Source organism: Sciurus vulgaris (assembly GCF_902686455.1).
Source record: "Sciurus vulgaris genome assembly, chromosome: 3".
NCBI lineage: Eukaryota > Metazoa > Chordata > Mammalia > Rodentia > Sciuridae > Sciurus > Sciurus vulgaris.
Genome location: NC_136463.1, coordinates 36,517,330 through 36,542,555, shown reverse-complemented (window position 1 = coordinate 36,542,555; position 25,226 = coordinate 36,517,330). Strand labels below are relative to the sequence as shown.

General features: G+C 39.7%; 1 protein-coding gene and 1 pseudogene across 2 annotated transcripts in view; one reads left to right on the top strand and one right to left on the bottom strand.

The window, feature by feature from the left end:
* BCAS3 (BCAS3 microtubule associated cell migration factor) overlaps positions 1-25,226 on the top strand; it is a 568,797-nt gene that overhangs the window by 449,999 nt on the left and 93,572 nt on the right.
* LOC306656356 (high mobility group protein B1-like) lies at positions 5,073-13,873 on the bottom strand (annotated as a pseudogene). The gene has a single exon. The product of its transcript is annotated as a high mobility group protein B1-like (transcript).

Sequence of the window (25,226 nt, the reverse complement as noted above, 5' to 3'; positions counted from 1 at the left end):
GGGCCGCTCTGCCTCACCCGAAGCCGGTAGCGGGGTCTGTCCAGGCCGCCTGTGCTTCCTCTCTGAAGAAGACTCACTCGGCTCCTTAAGCAATTATGACAAGCACATTTCTCTCTCAACATAAGGCTCACTGGTTTAGAAAGTAAAATTACTGTCTTAGCTGATACCCCAGTTGTCTTTCTTTGAGCTCTTCTCTCTCCTTGGCCCTAGTGTCAAGTCAGTTTTCCTACAATGCTTGATCAAGTTTAAGATTAGAAAATGTATAGTGCTTTAAGTAGCCATAAGTACAGTGTTTAGTTTCTGGAAAACTCTTTCATACTAACAGTACTCTAGCAACAAAACCATTATTTACCTAGACAAATCAAATATAAATTCATCTGAACTTCAATGAGAACATTTTAGCTTTTTTTCCTCTTAAACTGTTAAAATTGTGGAATTACCATTGAAACAGCCCTGTTATGGCACTTCACTTTCCTTTTCTGGTATCTTCCTCTCTGGGCCTCTGGTTTCATTAATCTCAATTTGTTCTGAAAGTAGTAAGGCAAAATTTCAAGGAGCCGTTAATTGTCAAAGAAAGAGCACAATGACTTATTGAAGTTTCAGATGTTGCTCTTTCCCAAGCTTCCAGAGATTGGAACATATTCTCCATCTTCATCTCTACTGTAGAGTCAGATGAAAATATCAACATTTTCCCCTTTTCTGGTGCTTGTCAAAAAAAAAACAAAATACAATTCCCAGTTAATTCATTCCTAATTTACCAAAGAGCAGAACCAAAGCTCAAGAGGTAACTACTTATCTCAGGGTTCCCAAAAGGGGAGAAGAGAACTTGGAGAACGTGCCCAAGTTTCTTCCCCATCTAACCTCCACAAGATCTCCACAATGCACCATCTTGAGTCTTCGCATTCCACTTCCTCCATTTCTTCTTCCTTTGATAGTTTCTAAAAAGCATCATAAGAAATGGATGGTGACTACCAAAGAAGCAGAGACGTAAATAACATCAGAACCCTTAAGTCTTTCCATCCTGTTCTGGAACGACAAGGAGATAGCCTCACACCTCTGGAGTTGGTGCAAGCTCTGGAACCAGATTAGACTTGGCCTCCTGCCTCTACCCGAGTAGGTGGTATAATTGCCTTATCTATATTGAGTGAAGTTTTTCCATCTGAATACTCATTCTTTGAAAGCCTGTTCTATATTCTTTTCATCTGGCCATGCTGGGTGTAGGTTTCAGAGACTAAAGGATTTCTGATGTAGCTGCTCATGTGGAGAAGAGGCTTACCACAGCTTTCTCTTTCCTGAGCTATTTGTGGTAATGTCCTGGCAATTTGTTGAGATGTTCAGTGGGTGATACCTTATTATTTTATTAGATGGATGGGGTTGGATTCTTAAAGAGGTTTGGGGTCTTGATGCTTTTCTTGCCAAACTACTGTGTGCAAGTTTGCTTTTGGACTTTAGGGATAGGAGAGGCTACACTATTTCTTTTCCCCTGAAAATAAGAGTCTGGTCAACTTAGAAGTTATTTTCTGAAACTTAAAGTCATAATTGTGTCCTATTTATTTTCTTTTTCTTTTTTTTAGCCTTCCGCAATTAGTATATGTCGCTAACCCCACTTGACCTCTACTGGTAATCAGAAGACAAATGCAGCAATGTCTTTATGTAACAGAGGCTTCCCTTTTAACACAAAAGTGTGTCATTTACCTTCAAAGTGACTCTGAAATGGACCAGACTACAAAGGTCATTAAGCCTTCTACTTCAAGCGAAGAAGTAGTTTCTCTCTCTCTCTTTCTCTCTCCCTCTCTCTCTCCTTCTTTTTCTTTCTTTTTTCTTTTTCTTTTAAAGATGTTTGTCCCTAGAATGCTGAATGTGAAAGGTTGATGCCTATTTCTTGTTTTTAAAACCATTCGGTCATGGGGCCAGAGAGGGGTGGGAGGCAGAGGTGAACTGGAGAGAGGGACACACAAAATAACCATTTCTAAAGGGGTTTGGGGTTATTTGTATCTCTTGGCATAAGAACCCAAAGGAATCTGTAATCTCAGGTCTCAAGCCCCTGCTCCCTACAGATGTCTGAGCAGCCCACGTTAAAGGGTGGACCTTCCTACTACACAGACATGCATCTCTGTGAAATTCCTGGGGGTGGACTCAGATTCTCCTTGAAATGTTTTCTCTACCCAGTTAAGATTTTTGGATTTTGACAGATATTTTACATTGTGCTTTTTAACTGACATTTCCATCCACATTGTTTCCTTTTAAATCTAAACCTGAGAGATGGGCATTGTCATCTTCATTTTAATGATAAGACTTAGAGAAAGAAAATCTAAAAATCACATTGCTAATAAAGAACAGTACTCTAAAATTCAACCCATGCCCGTCATTTCTTCAAGAATAACTTCTTAACCAACTCACCTTCTTTGTACCAGAGTATTTCAGCAGCCCCAAGAGAGTCTTTATCCCAAAACAGCAAAAGTTTTGATTGTGTCAAAATATTTTTCTCCCCAAAAGGCTTAATGATGTTGCAACCTTCAAATAATAGAAGTTCAGTTCACTAAATTCTTAAGGTAACAATGTATGGTGGGAGGAACGTGGAATTTGGGATCAATCAAATAATTCAAAGTAGGGCTCTGCTCTTCAATAGCTACCTGACCTTTGCTTAGCCTGTTCCTTCATCTGAGCACATGTGACTGGCAAACCACGTCAGCGGGACCTTCTGAGTATTAAATGACATATGAGCAGAGGGCCTAGCTTCAGTCGGAATCCAGTGAATAGAACTTTCCCTTCTCACTTTCACTTGGGCTCAAACTGATCTTTCTACCTCAACTCCCACTTCTTCCTTAGATGAACTCTTGGTACGTGCCGAATTTAATTGTTTGCCATCTCCTGAGCGTGCCTTTTACCTTCACATTTTTGTGCACGCTGTCCCCTTCCTCTGAAGAGTCCTCTTTGCAGCACTTTCCTCCCATGTACTCCCTTGATATAACACAAAATGAATTAAGTGGAATAATGTTCACTCCTTATGCTATGATCTTCTAAAGAAGAGAATTGTTAATAATAGATTTTAATAGACTCATCTCACATAACAGGGACAGGGATATACCCTCTGTAACTTACTTAGGAAGCCAGGTGTCAGTCACTCTGCAGAAGACCCACAGAACACTAGTGAATATCAACAACTGACTCTTCCATCCTGCACTAGCATATGGGTTTGTATTTGTAATTCCCCCAAGATAAGATTTTACCGTCCCTCTTAATTTTATTAATCCATTCTAAACTGACAGATGTTGCTGTAGCCTTGAGCTCTTGGGGATTCTTGTTTGGTTTCTGATTAAAAGATGAATTTCCTTCTTAAACCCAAGGGTCTAAGTATACACTGCCCTTCCCTCCTAAACAGCTTGTTTGAGTGCCAGAAGTAAACTTGTTATTCTCTTTTGGATACTACAGGAGTTATTTAGTATCTGAACCCCTTTAAAAATGTTTTCTTGTAGTGCCAGAGGAATGGGGAAAGTTTAGACGTAGTACCTGGTACATTGTAGATGCTTGGGGGACAGTAGTTATAGTTAGCGTGCCATTTACTTTTACTTACTTCTTTATTTTGAAAGAGCCTGGGGAGAGTAAGCAGAACTCAGAGAACAAATCTGTGTTCATCTGTCTTGCAGAGGGCACGCAGAATTTGAGAACACTGAAATCCAGCCAGATAATGACCCCGAGTATGGCCAGTGTTCCAGTATGGCTCGTCCTTTGTTCTTTCTTATTAGAATCCAGCTCTGGGATTTAATAGCACAGTAATTGCTAGTTCCTATCCATAGGGGTTGAGGACATTAGCAGATGATTTGTTTAACGCTGGAGAAGCTGAGGTTGTCTAAGTCATGGTCCTTTCTTAGGTTACTGGCAACTGTGTGAACTGCAACTCCAGAAAGGAAGTTGGTCAGCATAAGAATTTTAATGAAGCTATTTACGTTTTCCAGCCATGGGAGCTGGTTCTCTTGTTTTTTCCCTTTCATCAGCCTACTTTCAAGATGAGGCTCATGTTCTGGTTCCAGGGCACCAGCCTTAGAGTGGGCCCTTGTCCATTACTGGCCTAGGACAATCATATTGGAGATCTCCCTGGACACCAGACACTTGCTATCATTTCAGCTTTCCTGTTGGCTGATCCTCTTAGCACTTTTCGGGGGCACCTGAGGTCATCTTTTGCCCATGGAGTATCACTCTGTGGCATTTTACTGAAAAGGACTGCGGCTGTGCTTTCTGTCACTTTGGGCTGACTTGATGGTGATAATAATGACCATGATTTATTGAACTTCCATGGTAGGTAAGCAGGATGCAGATTGCTTCACCTAGATTGTCTGTTAATCCTCACAACAGTCCTTTAAAGTAGGTGTTGTTACACCCATTTTACAGATAAGTATTGCAGAAGTTAAGTAACTTGCCCAGGGTGTAAACAGTTACTAAATGCCAAAGCCCAGACTTAACTTCAAAGCCCTATTTTCTCCCTGTTTACAGAAAGCTTAGAATGCCCCTGGAGCTCTGAAATCACTGTGGTATTTCCCGCTAACATTACCAGAGATTCCCAGGACATTAATTCAGGGATCTGAGCTGAATGTGTAGCGGCATTAGCCAATTTGAAAACAGTAGATGGCCACAGTTTTACAAGAAAATCCAGAGAAACCCAAGTACATTAGACAAATTGGAATTGAAAAGCTTAAGTAAAAATACTCAATTTAAGGTCATCTGTTTATACTGACACAAGGTCTATGGAAAATGAGGGAACCAGCGTCATGTTTCTGAAATATGCAATTTTACAATGGGAACGTGTTATAAAATGCCCTGCCACTGTTGTTTTCCTTGGGATTTAGGGTGAGAGACATGAAGGCTGACAACTCTCTTCCTGTTGTAGGTCAGAGCTTCAAGGAACTCTGTAATCTTCCCACCAGCTTTACTCTCTCCTGGAACTCACGGGTAAAATTAGATGCTGGCTGGACTTCAGTAGTTGAGTTTGAAAGCTTTCAGAGGCCGAGTCAGACAACAGCAGCAGACTGCTTTCTCACAGCTCCACTCTGGGAGACACTTTGTACAGACTAACACAGTTTGGTAAACTGACGAGTGTCTGACAATTGCACCATAAAGCGCCATTAATAGCAAGGCCCACAGGAGCAGAAGAAAATGATCTTTGTGCGGGTAGTCTCGGAACAGGAGCAGGCTTTATCTTGTTTACCGCACCCTGCCTTCATGCCACCATGTCGCTGTGCCACATATGTAGTGCTGCAGTTAAAAAACAACAGCAACTCCGTGAGGCTTTGGTTGGGATGATTTTATATGCATTTTGATTGGCTCTAGGAGGCAGACATGATTAAAAAAAAAAAAAAAAAAAAGGCGTGGGAAGAAATTAAAGAGTGCATGTGCTCCCAAACCAGCCTTGAACATTTATCTCGTGTGACACATTTCACCTGGAAGTCAGAGAAGTCAACTGAGGTGCCCAAGTTGGAATATAAAGAGCCAGAGACTAAAGCCAAACTGGAAAGGGCCAACCCATTAGGGAAGCCCCTTCCTAGGGAGCGGGTGGCCAGGGAGGTTAGATGGCAGTTCTTAAACACCAGACCAGGAATACAGTCAGAGAGGCTGCTACTCAAGAAAGTCCTTCTTCTCAGACTTCACTGGGCAGGGGACGGTTAAGGGAAAGGAGTTCTGCTTAGTCTCTGCTGCAGGATGCCACCCCCTGACCCTTTATAAGTCAGCCTTGCTTGATTACTCCTTTTAATTCAAGACTCAAAACAGCTTGTAAAGTTTTTTTGTGTTTTTTTTTTTATCATTCCTTTCCAGATTGTGTGGCCCACACTGTAGCACGGGCTTTCCCTTTGTCCACATCTGTTTTCCAACCTCATTACTCTTCTGTTATTACATTCATTAAAAAGAAAAAAAAAAAGCTGTTTATTTCTTTTCTGCATGTTTTTCCCCCAGTTTCAAAAGCTGAAATAGTAAATCATGTGCTGTTTGATGTGACCATCTTCATGATTTCTAGTAAATGAATTGACGGTTACACGTAACCACTGATTGAACTGGCTGAATCTCGTCTTTTAAATAAGCCCTACCCACACAGAGGCTCGCATCTCACCTCAGTCTGTTTCACCGTAGCCTGAGATCATCAGGTCTTCTCATTTCTGTATGTTACCGGGACTTCTGTGTGGCTAGTGTGAGTCCTGAGCACTTTAATTTGCATATAACAACTTCAAGACAAAAGAAAACTGGAAGACCGACTTTAAGATTTAGGGTGGTTTTACTTAAGAGAAATCTAGGAGAAATGAGACAAGTGTTGTTAATAGTTTCTTGGTTTTAACATTAATGACATTTCTGTTGGGCATCATACTGGAAGTACTACTAGTCAATGCAGTGAAATAAGAACCAGAGGTAAGAATAAGAATTGGAAAGAGGGCTGGGGATATGACTCAGCTGGTAGAGTGCTTGCCTCACAAGCACAAGGCCCTGGGTTCGATCCCCAGCTCTGCAAAAAAAAAAAAAAAGGAAAGAAAGGGACTGGATGACCTCTTGATGTAATTTGCTACATGGAAAATCTAAGAGAAACTGGCCTCCTGGGGGTATAGCTAAGTGTTAGAATACTTGCCTAGCATGTATAAGTCCTTGTGTTCAATCTTTAGCACTGTAAGAAAAGAAAAAGAAAATTCAGGAGAATCAACAAACCATTAAAATTCATTTTTTTATCTTTTTTTTATTATTGCTACATGCCAATAATAACCCACTAGGAACAAAAGATCCTATTTGCAATAATTATCAGCAACACAAAGAAACAGGAATAATTCTTACAAAAAAAATGCAAAACTTGTGCAACAAATTTATAAAACAAAGTTGAAGAAATGAAAAAAGACGTAAATAAATGGAAATAACACATTCATGGATAGGAAAACTTCATATTTTAAAAATGTCATTTGTCCCCAGATCTGGAAATTAAATGAAATTCTAATGAAAATCATAATAAAGTTTTGTTTGTTTGGTACTAGAGACTAAATCCAGGGGACTTTACCTCTGGGCCTCACCCCCAGCCCTTTTTCTTGTTTTATTTTGAGACAGGGTTTCACTAAGTTGCTTAGGGCTTACCAGATTGTTGAGACTGGGCTTGAATTTGTAATCCTCCTGCCTCAGCCTCCCAGATTCCTGGGATACAGGTGTGTGCCACTGTCACCACATTCAGCTGGCCTACGATGAAGTTTTGAATCAGTAGGGGTCCTGGCATGAAACCACTGGTACACACAGAAGAATTTTACTACAGTTAATGAGGTACCTATTTACAAAGGTGTGAACAAGCTTAGGAAAAGCAAGAAACCAGCAGGGGAAGGTGCATCATGCAAACTGAGCAAAAGCAAGATGCCTTTGGCCTCCCTGGTCCTGAGCTGCAAAGGTTATCAGAACCCAGATATTGCTGTGACTCTATCCATAGGAGAGGTCCACCTGACAGGCCTCGGAAGAGGAAAAGCACCTGCTGACCTGACCACAGTAGTGAGGGAACCCAGGGGGACGTACCTTGCCCTTCATTCTTCTGCCATTGACTCTTATTAGCTGAATTGTGGAAGAAAGTATCCAGGTGGTGCTGTCCATCAGCCTCTCAGAGCAAGGTGAAGAAGTATAGAATGTGAATCTGAAGGAGCAGAGATTCTCCAGAACAGGTTTTTTCCATTGAATTTTTTTAAACTAATAAAAAAAATTGTATTTTCTTAGGAGCATTCAAAATGTCAACAGAACAGCTGCAACTTCTTCTTTTTTTTTTTTTGCAATTACAGAGTGGTATTCAGTTAACTGAACAACAATTATTTTGTATAAGGTGCATCAGACACAACTGAAGATGCAAAACTACTGTCCCCAAATATAACTAATTCGTGCTGTGCCCCAACAGGAACCTGCTTTAAACTTCCATGCCAGTTTACAACCCCCATACTGTACCAGGCAAGGTGAATGGCTATTGAAAATACCACAGGACAGGGCTATCAAAAGACACATTCGGTAGTGTGTTAACTATACAAAAAAGACACTGTACAGCTTAAAAACAAATCTTAGACAGCCTTACATTCCAGTTGTTTTCTTTAAAAATAGTTAATTGTGTACAGGGGGATTAGATGCTTTATAGACAAGAAAATAAAACCTGCTAGAACCAACTTATTCGTCATCTTCTTTATCATCTCTTTCCTCATCGTTTTCATCTTCCTCCTCTTTCTTCTTTTTCTTGCTGTATTCATCCTTGACAACACCCTTTTTTGCATCGGATTTTCCTTTAGCTCGGTAGGCAACAATATCCTTTTCGTACTTTTCCTTCAGCTTAGCAGCTTTCTTTTCATAAGGCTGCTTATCATCTGCAGCAGTGTGATTCCACATCTCTCCCAGTCTCTTTGCAACATCACCAATGGATAGGCCAGGATGTTCTCCTTTGATTTTTGGGCGATACTCAGAACAGAACAAGAAGGCCGACGGAGGCCAATTGAGTGCACTGGGATCCTTGAACTTCTTTTTTGTTTCCCTTTTAGGAGGAATATAGGTTTTCATTTCTCTTTCTTAATGGGCCTTGTCTGCCTCTGCCATGTCTTCAGATTTTCCTTTGTCTTTAGCAGACATGATCCTCCACCTCTCTGAGCACTTCTTAGAAAACTCTGAAAAGTTGACTGAAACATCTTGGTGCTTCTTCTTGTGCTCCTCCTGGCAAGTTTGCACAAAGAATGCATATGATGACATTTTGCCTCTCGGCTTCTTAGGATCTCCTTTGCCCATGTTTAGTTGTTTTTCCTCAGTGAGGCACAGAGTCGCCTAGTGCCTGTCTGGCTCTCACTTGCCTCGGCGCTGGCTCTGTGGAGCTCAGTATGCTGCAATGACTGTAAGAGTGGGAGCCAGCCCTCCAATGAATTTTATGATAAAGCTGTAATCACTAAGGCAGGTGGTATTGTTACAGAGAAAGACGTACAGTGGAACAAAGTCCTCATCCATGTGAAAACTTCATTTGTGACTGAGATAGCATTCCAGATCAGTGCTGAAAGATGGACTATTCAATAAATTGTGATGAACAAATGATTATCCATATAGGAAAAGTTTAGTACTTAATACTAGGATATCAAAATTGTACAACTGACCCTAAGGATCAGGATATAGAAACTCACACCCTATTGGTAGAAGTATGAATTAGTGCAAACCCTTCAGAGGGCAATTTTCAGTATTTAGTGAAATTGCATAGATTCTAGAGCCAGTCTACTCTCCATCTATAACGGGGGATAATGACAGAATCCTCATAAGGTTATTATAAAGATCGAGTTAATATACATAAAGTGCTTAGAGCAATGGTTGGCACAAAGTAAGGACTATCTAAATAGCAGTTATTATTGTTATTGTAAGATCTTGCAGTTACACATCTATTTATGTAATCCCAGAAAAAATTTTGATTTGTGTATATGACTCATTTAATAATGTTCATGTCAGATTAGCAAAAAGAATAAATCTAAAATCATTACATGTTCATTTTATAGCAAATGAAAATGAATGAATTAGACATCTTCCCTCACAACCAAGTAGGATATTTGCCAAAGTTTGGGTGTGCAGTGCTGTCCTGGCTTTTGTGTAAGAAAGAATTAATAACTGTGATCTTTGCCTTTATCCTAAGAAATCTTTGACTATACTACTTTGTAGTAAGTACTTATGAACTTACATCTTGTCTTGCTGAGCTTGGGAATAGTTACTCTTTTCCCCCCATAAAGGACAAGCATCTTGGTCTGGGGTTGTGACTCAGTGGCAGAGCGCTTGCTTAGCATGTGTGAAGCACTGGGTTCAGTTCTCAGCACCACATATAAATAAATAAAATAAAGGTTCATTGACAACTTAAAAAAAGAAAAAGACATCTATGAGAGCCCAATGTCACCTTTCAGGAATGCTAAAAGATTTTCCTTTCTCAATTCTAAGAGTTATTGTTTGATTTTTATTTTTGTAAAAATATGAAATCCATTTGAAAGCTTTTGTAGTTGGGGTCAAGTTCTAATAGGGGAAATCTGTCCTCACTTTCTTTAAAGTGATGTTTATTCTAGGCACACTACTTTTGATCACTAACAAACAATTTGATGCTTTTCATATGAACACTTCTGTAACACCAAGTTAGGATTGTGTTTTAGCATTTGATCTTGTTTTTACTGTAGTACTTGGGGCGTTAGTTAGGATATTCAGTGCTAGGAAGAGAAATGTTCAAAGGGTGATGGAGACAGATGGCTTTAAAAGAGGAAGAGACAAGCACATGCAGGCCCATTAGTGGACAAAGGAGATGGCTGGTGCATTTGAGAAAAGGTTTGGGAAAGGAGAATTAGTTTCCAAAGGAAAGCGTGAGAAGTGCCTTGGGCTTGAATGATTTAACATTTGATCAAGACATGGTATCTGAGAAGCTGTATCTAACGGTGAAGAGATGATACAAGAGGCCTAGGAAAATTTTCCTGTCCAGTGTCTTCAGGGTTTACCAAGATGACCTTACATGTAGCTGCTGTTTCTGAAAGTGACATATTTAGGAAATCTTTTTAAAGATCTAATTGCTACAGTAAGGCTGACTCACAGCCCTTTGCACCTTCTGCTGTTGTGCAGACCATCGCATGTCGTGTCAGAAATTTTCTGTAATCTAAGCCTATTTAGTCTATTTTCTCCCACTTTGTAAACACCCTTTTTCCATAGTTGCAAATGTCTCCACTATTATTTGTTTCAGTTTGTAAATTGCAGAAGGGCTTGAATAAACAGTGTCCTCACGCACGCACCCTTATCCATTGCCAAGGATGAAATATCTTCAGCCAGAGATACATTCAGAAGGGGACCTCCATGCTTTCTTTATAGATCCAGAGTTCCAAAAACAAGGCTCTTTTCTTCTTGTCTTCTTTCTACTAGGAAAGCAAAGTTAATTTTTACATCGCCATAGTGTTTGGTAACTTCAAAGATATTAAGTAGTGATGCTAGGTCTTTTATTTCTTTGAAAATAATCAAGTGATTGTTTGGTTCCCTGGAACATTTCAGACCACTTACCAGCAGTTGCCATGTTGAAGCAGGTTTTATTTATCTTTGAATTCCCAACACTTAGCTGTATTTGGTGGTTGAGCGAGTGAGTGAATAAATGAATGGATGCCACGTTTCCAAAAAGTGTGCTCCGTGGCAAGAAGCAAGAGATGCCCACAGGCTTACAGTCTGCTTCAGAACTCAAGGGGAAGTGGTAAGGAGGTGAAACATGGAATTTTCCAGACAAAGCCAGGAAGGACTATGTAAGAAAGACCATTTGATCTGAAATATGACCATTGGGTAGAAGACTCTGCTCTCTTGTGCTTTATTCTCCTCTAAGCCTAAGAACCTGTCCTATATAGGTTTGCATGTGCTCAGAGCTAACTGAAAATCCATACCCTGCCCCCGCCCCCCCCCCAAAAAAAAAAAAAACTGGGTCATGTATCTCTTGAATATTTAATGTTATGTCCTACATTTTGTGCCTGGAAAGAAACTGTTACTCACTTGTGGATGTCACTCAGGCCACAGATAGTCTGTAAGCTGTCATTCACGGACAATTCAGTATCCTTAGTCATTTGTTCTCAAGGACTCTCTACTTCTGCTTTTCCATCCTTCTGTGTTTTGCATTTGTTATTCATTCATTTATTAGTATTTTCTATGAACTAAAGATTCTTGATAACTCAGACTTGAGTTATCTTTAGGATATATTCCTTAATCCATTTAGGAAGGCAGAATTGAATAGTACATGAGAGTTTCTGTCTGTTCCTCTCGTTTTGCAAACAATAACCCCTGCTACTACCACATTTTTTAGTTTTCTTTTGCTTCCCCTTTATCAGATTCAAAGTATTATTATTGTAGTGGAAAGACATATAATGTAAAATTTACCATCGTAACCATTTTTAAGTGGTACAATAGAGCATGTGTGTATTATTGTGCAACCAGTCTAAAACCTCTTCATCTTGAAAACTAAAGCTCTACACCCATAAAGAACAACTGCACATTTTCCCCTCCCCAGGCCCTATCCCTGGCAGTCATGTTCTATATAGTGTTTCTATAAATTCCACCATAGATAGCATACATAAATAGAGTTATGCAGTTATTTGTCATTATATGACTGTTTATTCCCTTAGCATAATGACCTCAAGACTTATCCATATGGTAGCATATGAAGAATCTCCCTTTTTTTTAAGACTGAAAAAATTTCACCTTGTAAAATATATCACATTTTCTTTATACATTTGTCACGGATGGACATTTGGGTTGCTTCCATATCTGGGCTGTTGCAAACAATGCTGCAGTGGACATGGTGTGGAAATATCTCTTCAAATTCTGTTCTCATTTCTTTTGGATATATACCCATAAGTGAAATTCCTGGATTATATTATATTTCTATTTTTTATTTTAGGGGGACTTTCCATCCTGTTTACTGTAGCAGCTTTTCCACTTTACATCCCACCAAGGCACACAGGTTCCAATTTCTCCACACCACTACCAGCACTTTTTGTTTGATTTTTTTACCTGTTTTTGTTTTTTTTTTCCACGTTGGCTGTCCTAATGTGTGCTAAGTGATATATCATTGTGATTTTGATTTGCATTTCCCTGAAATTAGTGGTTACATATGCCTTTTGGCCATTTATGTATATTATTAGATATAAAAGCTATTTGAGTCCTTGATGGAGTTTTTAAATTGAATTATTTAGTTTATTGGTGGTTGTTGAGTAGTAGGAGTTCTTTATATATTTTGAATACTATTTCTTTTTCAGATATATGGTGTGCAAATTTCTCCCATTCTGTAGTTTGCCTTTTCTTTTTCTGTTGTTTTGTTTTGTTTTGTTTTGGTTTTTGGTACTGGGGATTGAACCAAGGGGCACTTAACCACTGAGCCACATCCCAGGCATTTTTATTTTTTATTTTGAGACAGAGTCTCACTAAGTTGCTGAGGCTGGCTTTGAACTTGTGATCCTTGTGCCTCAGTATCCAGAGCCACTGGGATTACAGGTGTGTGCCACCGTACCCCGCTGTAGTTTGCCTTTTCAATTTTATTTCCTTTGCTGCATGGGTTTTAAGTTCCATGTAGTCCAATTTGTCTGTTTTTGCTTTTGACTTCTGTGCTTTGATGTCATATCTATGAAATCATTACTAGAGCCCTTGTCATGAAGTTGCCCCCCCCCGTGCTATCTTCTAGTAATTCTGTAGTTTCAGCTTTACATTTAGTAATCCATTACTAATCCATTTTGACGTGATTCCTGTACATGTACATGGTGTTAGGTATGTATACAACTTCATTTTCTACATATATATATCCAGAGTTCCCAAGCACTGTTGGTTGAAAGACTCTCTTCAAATTATTTTTAAAGGAAAATCAGTAATACCTTCTTTTTTCTTTAGGAAATTGCCACAAAATTATGTGTGTACAGAAGGAATCTGTGAATATGCAGCCAAAATTAAAAGAAAAAAAATCAAATATTCGTGCACAGTTAATTTTTTAAAAACTAGGTAATTTTTCAGCATTTGTTGATAATTATTCTGTTTTTAAACTTTAAAAATATATCATTTTAATGATCTCCCCTCATTTTAAGTAGAAATTACTTTCATATTTTTATCTCAATTTTGGCTTTCTTTTTCTTAGTGGGAACTCCTTTATTTTGTAGGTTTCAGGCTACCCAAAACTAGATCTGCCCCTGTTCAGATAAATTGGGTTTTGATCGCTTTTGCCTTATCTCTTGATATCTGTCCCAATCTGAACTCGTTGGCCTTTATACCTGAAACAGATCATCATTTAAGATTTCTCTTCACTGTCATGCTAGGGAACTCCTGCCCCTTCTCCCGTGCCTTGTTGTACCCCATGTACTCTTTTTTGGCTTATATCTTGTTTTAGTTCAGTTCCCAATGTTCTTACTTTGTGTAGATCATAGTTTCAGTTTTTCATAGTTTTCCTTCAGCCTGTAGATTTCCTTTACCATTTCCTGAAATACCTATATGCTAGCTAGAATTGTCTCAGTTTTTATTAGTCTGAAAATGTCTATTTCATCTTTATTTTAAAGAGTATGATATATTTTTTTTTTTAAAAAAAAGCATAGAGTAGTGTAAAGATGTCATTCTGGCTTTCATTGATTCTTACAAGAAGTCAGCATATTCTTTGTCTGAATGTAATTTGTTTTTTGCCTCTGCTTTTAAAATTTGTTTCTCATCTGTTATTCAGCACTTTGATGTTCTGCTCTGTGAAAAACCTATAGCGAACATCATATATAGTGGAAAAAAATGGAATGCTTTCCCTAAGAGCAGGAACAAAGCGAGGATATCCACTCTCATCATTTCTCTCCAACCAAGTACTCAAGGGTCTAGCCAAAAGCATCCCAATTGGAAGAAAAGGAATAAAACTATTCTCGTACATAGCATAACTATCTATATGAAAATTTTGTTTTTAAAAAGTTACTGTAACTTAGAGTTTAACAAAGAATCAAAATATAAGATCAATATGTAAAAATTAATTTACCATCTATATACTATTACATCTATTTACCATCTATATAACTCTCTGAAATGGAAAAAAAAAAAAAACTCCATTCATAATAACTTTAAAAAGTTAAGTGTATTTGATATTTATAAATGTATTTGATAAATGACTCATTGTAGGGATTAGACTTATGCTTGATCTTATGTTATTGTGGGAGTTAACAAATTCTGTTACCTTTGGGCTGAGGATGTAACTCAGTGGTCGAGTGCTAACCTAGCCCACACAAGGTCCTGGGTTCAGTCCCCAGCACTGCAAAAAAAAAAAAAAAAAAAAAAAGGAAAGGAAAAAAATTCTCTTCATTGCTTTTGATTCTCCTGATGGGCCTGAAGGTAAGTCAGGGTGAAGCTGGGAAGAAAACTCAATGCAAAGTGGCAGAGGAAAGGACACACTGGAGCCCATGGGTGTGTCTCAATGCAACTAGCCTGGATAAAATAGGAGTCTGCCCTGCAGTGGGACTGGCCCTCTTCACTACAGAGCTGCACATGCAACTGGCCCAGGACACAGAGACTCTGAAGGAGGATATCTGGTGAGAGCTGCAGGGCTATCCGGGCCTGGCAGGTTGGCCAGCACATCAGCAACAGTACATACAGTGGCCCATTTATCCTTCAGAGTATACTCATTACTGCCATACTTCTACCTTCCAGATGGCTCACAAGTTTTTCATGTAGCTAACCCCCAACTCATAATTATACAGGAAGGAGAATTGTCAAAATATATTTTAGCCTAGCTAAGCTGATACAGTACAAAACCATCACAATACTTAGTAGTTTTCCTCATAGTCTTAGGTACAGAACCTTATAGACAGCAGCCTATTCTGCAAGGTCGCTCTATATAATACCAATATATAAAAATCACATGTATTTCTGTGAGCAAACTAAAGTTAAACTAGGAAAGCAATTCCATTTATAATAGCATTGAAAAGGATTAAATGCTTTGGAATAAATTTAACAACAAAAAAAGTGCAAACTATATACTCTAAAAATGACAAAACAGAAGAAATACCAGGAGACCTAAAAAATGAAAAACTATCTTGTGTCTATAACTCACAAGACAACATTGGTGGTAAGATGTTATTACTTCCCAAACTGATCTACAAATTCTGCCCTATCCCTATCAAAGTCCCAGATGACTTATTTGCAGAAATTCACAAGTTGATCTTAAATTTCCTATGTAAATTTAAGGGATACAAAACAATTTTGAAAAGGATCATGAAGTTAGAGGCCTCAATTTCAACAAGGTCACCAAGACAATTCTTTTCAACAAGTGATAATGGGACAACTGTATATCCCACCCATAAAGGATAAAGTTTGACCCTACCTCACACTATATTTAAAAATGAGCTCAGGGCTGGTAGTATAACTCAGTGGGAGAACACATGCTTAGCATGAATAAGGCCCTACATTCCATCCCCAGTGCCAAAATCAAACATAACAATAACAATGACAGCAAACAGTTAAAATTGATCAAAGATCTAAATGTAAAAGCTAAAACTATAAAACTCAGAAGAAAATGTAGGTGTAAATCTCTGTGACTGTGGATCAGGTAATGGTTTCTTAGCTATGACACCAAATGCAAACAAAAAAGGAAAGAAAAAAAAAACGGGTACACTGAACATCATCAAAATTGTAGCTCAGTGGTGGAACGCTTGCCTCACATGCATGAGGTACTGGGTTCAATCCTCAGCACCGCATAAAAATAAATAAATAAATAAATAAATAAAATAAAGATATTTAAAAAATATAAAATAAACATAAAAACAGGCAAAGGATTCAAATAGATAGTTGTCCAAAGAAGATATACAAATGGCCAGCATATACTTAGAAAGATGTTTGGCATCATTAGCCATCAAAGATACTCAGTTCAAAGCCATCTTGAGGTACAACTTGGCACCCTCTAGGATGGCAATAAGGAAAAAGAGAGGTGCTAGTAAGCGTTGACAAGGATGTGGACAAGTTGTAACCCTCATCCTCTCCTGCACAGAATGTAAAGTGGTTCACCTCCTTTGCAAACTCTCTGGAAATTCCTTAGAAATTACCGGAATTACCATATGATAGTTAAACAGAATTACCATGCGGTGTAGCAATCCCACAGCTAGGTATATACCTAAGAGAAATGGGAACATGTCCACATAAGAACTTGTAAACAAATGTGCATAACAGCATTGTTTATAATGGACAAAATGTGGAAACAAATGCCTGTTGACCTATGAATGATGTATCCAAAGAAATTGAAAGCAGTGACACAGATGGCCGTGCATCAATATTTGTTGCAGCATAATTCACAGTAATCCAAAGATGGAGAAAACCCAGCTACCCCTCAACAGATTAATGGATAAACAAGGTGTGGTATGTCCATATAGTGGAATATTGTTTCATAAAAAGGAGTAAAATGCTTATTCAAGCTACAGTGTAGTTGAACCTTGAAAATATTTGTAACTGGTAGAAGCCATTCTCAATGGGCAGCGTATTGTACAGTTCCATTTACATGAAATGTCCTCCATAGGCAAATCTATAGAGGCAGAAAATAAATTAGTAATTGCCTAGGGCTAGGAGCATGGGGAGACTGGGAAGTGATAGCTAAGGGGTACAGTATTTCTTTAGTAATCAAAATGTTCTAGAATAGATGTTCACACAGTTCTATCACACACTAAAAGCCATTGAATTGTACCCTTTAAGAGGGTAAAGTATGTAATAGGTGAATTTTCTTCTTCTTCTTCTTCTTATTTTTTTCTTTTTTTTTTTTTTGGTACTGAGGATTGAACCCAGGGGTGTTTTACCAGTGAGCTCAGCTCTTTTTATTTTATTTTTGAGATAGGGTCTTGTTAAGTTGCTGAGGCAGGCCTTGAACTTGTGATTCTCTTGCCTTAACCTCCTGAGTCACTGGGATTATAGGCATGTGCTATCACATCCAGTGAATTATATTTCAATAAATCTCTGTGGGTTTCTCTCCTCCCTTCCTCCCTTCCTCCTCCCTTCTTCTCTCTCTCTCTCTCTCTCTCTCTCTCTCTCTCTCTCTCTCTCTCTCTCTCTCTCTCTCTCTAAGGCAACCTAGGATAGACAAATACACCTAACAGAACAGAAACTCTTGGGTAGTTTTTCCCTTTTCTTCAGTCACTTGTTCCCTGTGGCAGACGTGTGAGCAGGGCGCTGCGTTTCACTCCTTACCATTTGGGTTCTTCTTGAATGATTGCTTCTGCCTAGCCTGCAGTGACTAAGAGAGCCAACACCACTTTGCATTGTACAAACGACCCTGGGCCCTTAGTGGAAGATATTTTTAGAAAAACTATGGGTCTAATTTTGCTGTGGCCCAATGTCTGTTCATTAGTCCCCATCACTGCCATTGGGATAAGCATATGTTACATTCAGTCTTAATCCCTCTAAGGGATTGGAGGACACAGAGTTGTTCAGTCCATCCTGGCGTAGGCCACAAACCATGTTTAAAATAGTGGGCCAAGCCATTGGGCCTCCGTGGTGAGGTGGCATTGGTCCCTTGGCTTGAGTGAAAAATAAAAAAATAAAAGCCAGGCAGGTAACCACAAGCCAAGTTGGGCTTGGCTGCTGCAGGCTTCCTGAATGACTGGGCAGTGCTAAGCCTCCTCTGACTGGCTTCCTCCCTCTGCTGGTCCCTCTCTGTGTTAACCCTTTATTTAGCCTGGCTCCAGAGCTGAGTTCTTCCTTTAGTTAAATGTTCATATCTCTAATGAGTCTTTCCCCACTGTCAGCAGAACTCAAGAAACCTGCTAGTCCAACAAAGAGTAGAGCAGTAAGGGACCTCAGAGCCCTTACAGTCCAAGCCCCCTACTTCACACTGAAGGACCCTGGTGCCCAGAGAGAGGAAATATTATTCCAGATTTCCCCCACAAGTGAGAGTAGGGCTGGAAGTGGTATGGTTACCACCCTACTTTTGATTCGGTTTTCTTCCCTGCCCTCCTACATAAGTGAGTGCTTTCCATTCATTTTAGATAGATAGATAGATAGATTTTTTTTTAGTTGTGGATGAACCTTTATTTTTATTTTTATGTGATGCTGAGAATCAAACCCAGTTTTTCAAACATGCTAGGCAAGTGGTCTACCACTGACCACAATCCCAGCCCCTCCATTCATTTTTATTTTTATTTTAATGTGGTGCTGGGGATCAAACTCAGGGCCTCACACATGCTAAGCATGTGCTTTACCACTGAGCTACACCCCCACTCCATCTTCCCACTGAATAAAAGAAGATATGCATCGTTTTAAGAAACAGGAGTTTGTGCACATTCTAATTACTTGCAATTCCTCTTGTGATAGATGCAGAGGTGACCAATAGTCCACCTCAAAGGCAGTTATAGTTTTTTTAAGTCCAAGAGTCCATTGAGTGCCACTGAATCCAGCTTGCAGGGGAGTGATCAGATTTGTTTCTGGAAAAGGATGTGCGGTAGTTAACCTAGTATAAAGAATATCTAATTTGGAGTCAAGATCTAAGTTTGAATTACAACTCTGTCCTGAAAGATTTTGCCCTGGGCAAGTGACAATGTTTTCTGAGCTTGGGTAGATCTGTGTAACTAGAAGGAACAACAGTACTTACCTTGGTATGTGGTTGTATACCTTTGATGAAGTGATAGGTGTCAAAACTTCTTGGTATTTGAAACAAAAGTCATATTAATATGAAAATATTCCTACTACTGCGTGTGTATGTAAGTGCTCAGCAAGAGGTATCCCTCCCTCCAAATACCTTCTTATGAATATATATGTATATTCTCATGAGTACACTCTTTTCTTATGTCAGTATATCTTAGAGATTTTTCCCTTTTTAATACTTAAAGAATATCCTTCTTATTTTTAGAGATAATGTAGTTTTCCAAAATTTACTTAGCAGCCTCTATTTTTCATTGTAAATAGTGCTAGTGTAAATATTTTACATCTTTGGGCATTTGTGTGATTTTACAATAACAAAATTGTACACAATTAGCCAATTGTATAGTTAGTTCCTAGAAGTAGAATTCCCAGATCAAAAGATATGTGACCTCAGGATTTTTTTGTAATTTTGTAATTAAATTTCCCATAGTAGTTACTATACTAATTTATACTCCCACAACGTGATATATAGTGCTTGTTTCTCAGCACCCTGCCAGTGAGTGTTATCAGATTTTTCAGTCATTGCCAATGGGGAGGAGATTCAAGGTGTTGTTTCATTGTAATTTTAATTTGCATTTCTCATAGACTGGTATTGTACATCTTTTAATATAATTAAATGCCATATTTATTTCATTCTCTGTTTATGTTTCTTTCCCCATTTTTCTATTAGGGTATTCCTATTGATTCATATTCATTAGGGTATTATTCATATTGATTTGGAAGCACTTTCTGTGACTAAGCACATTAGCTCTTTATTTGATACATATATAGCATTTTTTTAAATTTGCCAGTACCTTGTAACACATTTGTGATATTTTTGCCATAGAGTGTTTTTAAAACTTGTTCTCATGATAAACATTTACTCTTCTTTTCTGTTACTTCCTTTCCACAGGAATGTTGTACACATAACAGATGTTCAAGAACTTTTTTTCTAAACAACTCTTTCAATTTAGGTTGTTTAGTACAGTGAAAGGAACACTGAATTTGGATTTAGAAGACCTCACTACAACTATAGCACTTTGAACCAAACAGTTTGTCTTGACCTCTTCAATTTTCATATACATCTAATAAGATCAAATGAATCAATGTGAGAAAATGCTTTTTAAAGTGCAAAGAATGCATTCATACATGCTTTTGTTACATTTCTTCATAATTGGTCTCAGGTTTAGAATGAAATTTTCTCCAGGAAAAAACAAACCTCATAATTGCAAAATTTCCTTTTTGCTACTTTGGAAATACTTTACCAATAAGAACGTTTTCCTGAGCTTTGGTTGGAGTTGGAAAAGGTGGGAAGAGATGAACGTCTAATAAGAGGTTTTCCCCAAAGGTCCACACTAGTAACTTCTAAGAGTGTGATGCTTGGAAAAAGTGCAATATTTGGATAATATTCAGAAACAGAAACCCAGTTCATTTTACTGTGCTGAAAGAGTTCAAAGGCAAGATCTTTGGGGACGTTGGTTTACTGTTAGTCAGATGTGACTTCCTGTGTCAGCGAGGGAAAATTCCCTAGCTTGACCTATGGCGACTTCAAGGAAGTTACGTTTCAATTGGTCCTTGCTAATAAAATAGAGGAATTGGGTTGAATGAAAAGGAGGGGAGTCGTTGGCTGAGGGTACTGTGCCCAACCCTTCCAGACTTCTCCACACCTCCTTTTAGGAAACTCAAACACTAGTATTTTCACTTCTATCCTAATTTAATAAGTTGGTCAAATTGTATCATTTCTTTATGTACCTAAAATGTGAATTTTTAAACATTTTTTATTGAGGTAAAACTTTTCATACCGAGAAGTTCCCAGATCCTAAATATGTAATTAAATGATCTTTAATAAGTGGAAACACATGTATATATTTATGGACTATAATTTTCCCTCTTAAAATTAAAAATAAAGCAGTGCTTGGCTTGTTGTATCTAAATAACACTGTGATGCTATGATGTTGTAATCTAGAAGTTGTAATGGTTATTTCCCTCCATTATTTATATACATTTATTTCTTATGTATTGAAAACAATTAGGTGAATAGACATTCAATGGTCCTACCCAGTTCCTTCAGAGATTTTATCATTTTATTATTTTATTTTATTTTTATCTGTACTGGGGGTTGAACCCAGAGGCTCTTAACCACTGAGCCACATTCCCAGTCCTTTTTTGTATTTTATTTAGAGACAGGGTCTCTGTGAGTTGCTTAGGGCCTTGCTGAGTTGCTAAGACTGGCTTTGAACTTGTGATCCTCCTGCCTCAGCCTCCTAGACCACTGGGATTATAGGCGTGCACCACCACAGGCTTATTAACATTGTAATACAAATGCCAGCGTTAGAAAAATAATGATAAATGCAGTTAGTTGTGGATTTCTACAACTGATCCTTCAGATGTTTAAGCACCCACTCTGTGCCAGGCACTTCATATTATTTTCATTCTCCTTCTCTTTACCTATTTGTGGGGAGGCAGAGATAAGGCAGGGATGGCCAGGTTAATTTAGAGAGCAATTGTATCAAAATATGGCTGGAAAACTAAATTGACTTTTAAGCAGTGGGAACGTGAGCTGACACAATTGGGCACCTTTGATTATACTCTGGGCACTAGATCTGGACCTCTGGGCTGCCTTTGCTCCTGCCATTAGCAGGCAGTCCACGGCTGCATTTCCCTCTTCTGTTCAGGCGTCACTCTATCTGGCTTTTTGACCCACCTGGACTTTCATTTGATGCCCTGAGGCCAAGCAGGTAGAGAAGAAGAATCCTCAGAAGAGCTGTGGAGGTCCTTGCTAGGAGAGCATGAAGCAAGGGCCCTGAGCCTCCTTAGAAGGGGCAGCAGATGCCTCCCTGGCACCGAGCTAAGGCTTCACACCTATTTGTTGAACAGAGGGTGAGTGAAGTTCTGAAAGCCCTCTCCTGGCCACCTGGCTTCTTGAAGCTTTGTTGTCCTAGGTTCCTGCCCTTGGTCTCAGAGTGTGCTGCTGTCTTGTGACCTAACTCATGCTAACCCCGGGGCCTCTCTTGCCTCCCAGTGATTCAAATCAGCTACCCTGAAACTGCCTCAGTGTCTACAGACCAGGGACCCTGTGAACCAGGGACATGAACAGTGTCACTGAAGGGCTGAGTTTGAATTCTCTGCTTTGCCTGTCTTCCTAGGCTGGTTTTTTGTTTTTTTTTTTTTTTTTTTTTTTTTTTTTTTCTTACTAAGACACAGAAAAGGAAGAGGGGGAAATATTAATATTTAGGCATGGCAGAGTAGGTGGGACGAAATGTGTATGAGAACGAGGACTGCTGTTTTGCCAGCCTAGGCTCTCCCCCAGGTCTGAATACTTATCTTTGTTTTCTGCACATTTTCAACAGGTGTCAGTTACACTTTCTTGGCCCTCAAGTGAAAAGCTCTGCATGCTTGGTTCAGTTTACCCATAGGCTCTGGACTAGACTAGAGGATTGACTCAGTGAAAATGTTTACTTCTCTAATTAAGCAGAATTAAGGTCTGAACTCAAAACTGTCTTGGATTGTACTAGGCATAATTGAGATGCATGGGCTTTGTGTAAATAATGTACCTCTAATTGGCTTTGATTAAGTGCAAATTAGGATCACACTTCACCCCAGTGTGATTTACATTCCTGAGCCCTTTTACTAACTGAAGTACTGTGGGTGGCCGATAAGGCTTGTTTTTCCAGGAGAGGAGAGGCTAGGAGCTGGGAGCTGGGATCTGCAGTTTCCCAAAGGTAAAGAGCCTGCAGGACCCTGCTTCTTACGTCTTCCTACCCTTTCCTGGCCCCTGTTCTGGGTGAGTCCTCTTTCAGCCAATAAATTCTAGCCCTCCCCCAATTGCTTTTTGAGTTTTTGATTTTTAAGACTTGGTAAGTTTGTTTAATAAATAAATAATGTTAAGTGAATATTGAAAAATTCATTTAACTTTATGTATTTTGAAACCTCAAGCTTAAACCAGCACCAGGCATTGGCTGTCAGAATATCGTGACACCTTTGTTACTGGGAAATGTGTAACAAAGTAACAAAGGAATCACTGATGGAAAGTTTTCTCCGAAGAGTTCCCAGCATGCACCAACAGGGTTCTACAAAGCAGCTTTTGCACTATTCAAAGGGTCAGTCTGCAATTGGTCCTTGGTGAGCCTGCACAGGAGGGAATGTGACACGTTTCCTCTTGCCTCCAAGTTCTCTGAATCTGCATCTGAAAGTCATTGTGACCAGATGAAGCAGGAGTAGCTAGGCTTCTCCTCCTGTGTCGGAGGTGACTGGCTGGTGGAAGGGCCTCTGGGTGGTGGAGCCTGGAAAATGGGCAGCAGGGTAGGAAAGTGACTTGGTGTTTATGACCCTGGAGGCCATTGACAATTTGACCTTCATGGGGTTCCTCCAGATTTTCTCACATTAGCATGCTGCTGTTTGGTGTGAGACCAAAAACTAACATGGCATAATAGGGATTTTCACACCAACAGAGAGTACTAACCATGTGCCAGGATCTGTGGGTGCTGCGAGAAGGGGTCAGTTAACTACCCACTTCACAACCTTGTGAAAGTGCCTCCGGGAGCAGCCAGAGGGGGGTCACTGTCAGAGAAGTTTGGACTGTAAATATGTTTGGTCTCTAAACTCTGTCTTGAGCTTTCCAGAGTGAGAAGACAGCATATTGCGACAAACCTTGGCCAGAACAAGGAAAGACTAAGAATGCTTTCTAGGCCTTTCAAACTATATTCATTCATTCATTCATTCATTCATTCATTCACTCAGAAATGCTCAGGGGCCACCTAAGCCAGACACTAGACATGCAGCTAGGAATACGCCCTGTCTTTAGCCCTAAAGAGCTCTATCTAGTGGGGGAACAGACCTCTGTAGAGATGAATTACAACCGAATGTGGTACACGCTGTGGCGGAAATCAGGAAGCATATGGCGGCGGGCTGCCACAGGGAAGATGGTCTGCCATACAATACGGCCTTGGCTTAGAGCAGCTTGGACTCAGCTCGAGGGCCACATGCTGTTCCAGAAGAGTGCACTTGTTAGTAGGCCTTCCACTTGAGTGGGACCAGCCTATGACTCTGACAAAAAAATAGTCATAAAACAATAAAATATTAACATTCCTTCAGTGCACACTCTGTGTGAGGTGTACTGTTCTTGGTGCTTTTGCTCATTCTCCCATGTAATCTTCACAGTCTTATAGATCGCATAATTATCATCCTGAGAAGTAAGCGGATCTTTAGAGATTGAGTAACTTACCAACTGTCCTCTAGTTGCGGGAGAACCTGGATTCAAACTCCCGTCTGATATCTCCACAGCTCTACCTCACTGTCACTTGTCCTCAGGGGGTAATGGACTGTGGGTCAGATGTCTGGGCTCTGGGGCTGACTTTCTCACCAGCTGGCTGTGGGTGCTAAAGCAAGTTGCCTCCTGCCTCTGCCTCAGTTTCCTCCCCAGCCTCTTCTTCAGATGAGGTACTCAGCCAGCTGCTTGAATCCATGAAGTTACATGGGCTGTGGAGAGTGAAAAAGCAAGGCCTTTGACTGCTTGCTGTTGCTACTATCCGTTGTGAATTTTGTGACCTTGACTTGCCATTTGCCAGCCCTGAAGTATGTAGTATTGATCTTTGTCAGTCTTCTTGACACTTGTACTTGATTCTAGAAAGCCTCTTAAAGTAGGGCTCTGTATCTTTGTCAGGAGCAGGCCAGGCAGCAAGGGCCCAAGGTTATCGAGTACAAGGGCTTTTCCTGGGCCATCTCTGCTACAGATTGTCCTGGCCTTAGATGGCATGCACCTCCTGTTTCAGATTCCCAGCCATTTGGCAGATGTCATGCTCTAATCGTTTAAAAGATGCAGTTCAGCCCAAGACCTTCACTAAGCTGAGTTCTTTCCTCCTGGTGGCATAGGAGGAGAGCCTCCTCATCTGACTAACAGAAACAAGAAGCCAGTATGTGGCAACCACAAAGTGTGCCCACCAGAGCACCAAGAAGTTTCCCTGGATGTTTTCAGTGCAGAGATTCCCAGAAGGGAGCTACCAGTCCCATGTGCCAATCCTTGCCACTGAGCAAAAGCACTGTACTGAGGTCTGTGAAGTCCTGGCTTGGCCTAGGTTGTGGCCGGTGTGTTTGGGTTCCTTGTGTTGAAGGTGGCCTTGGCT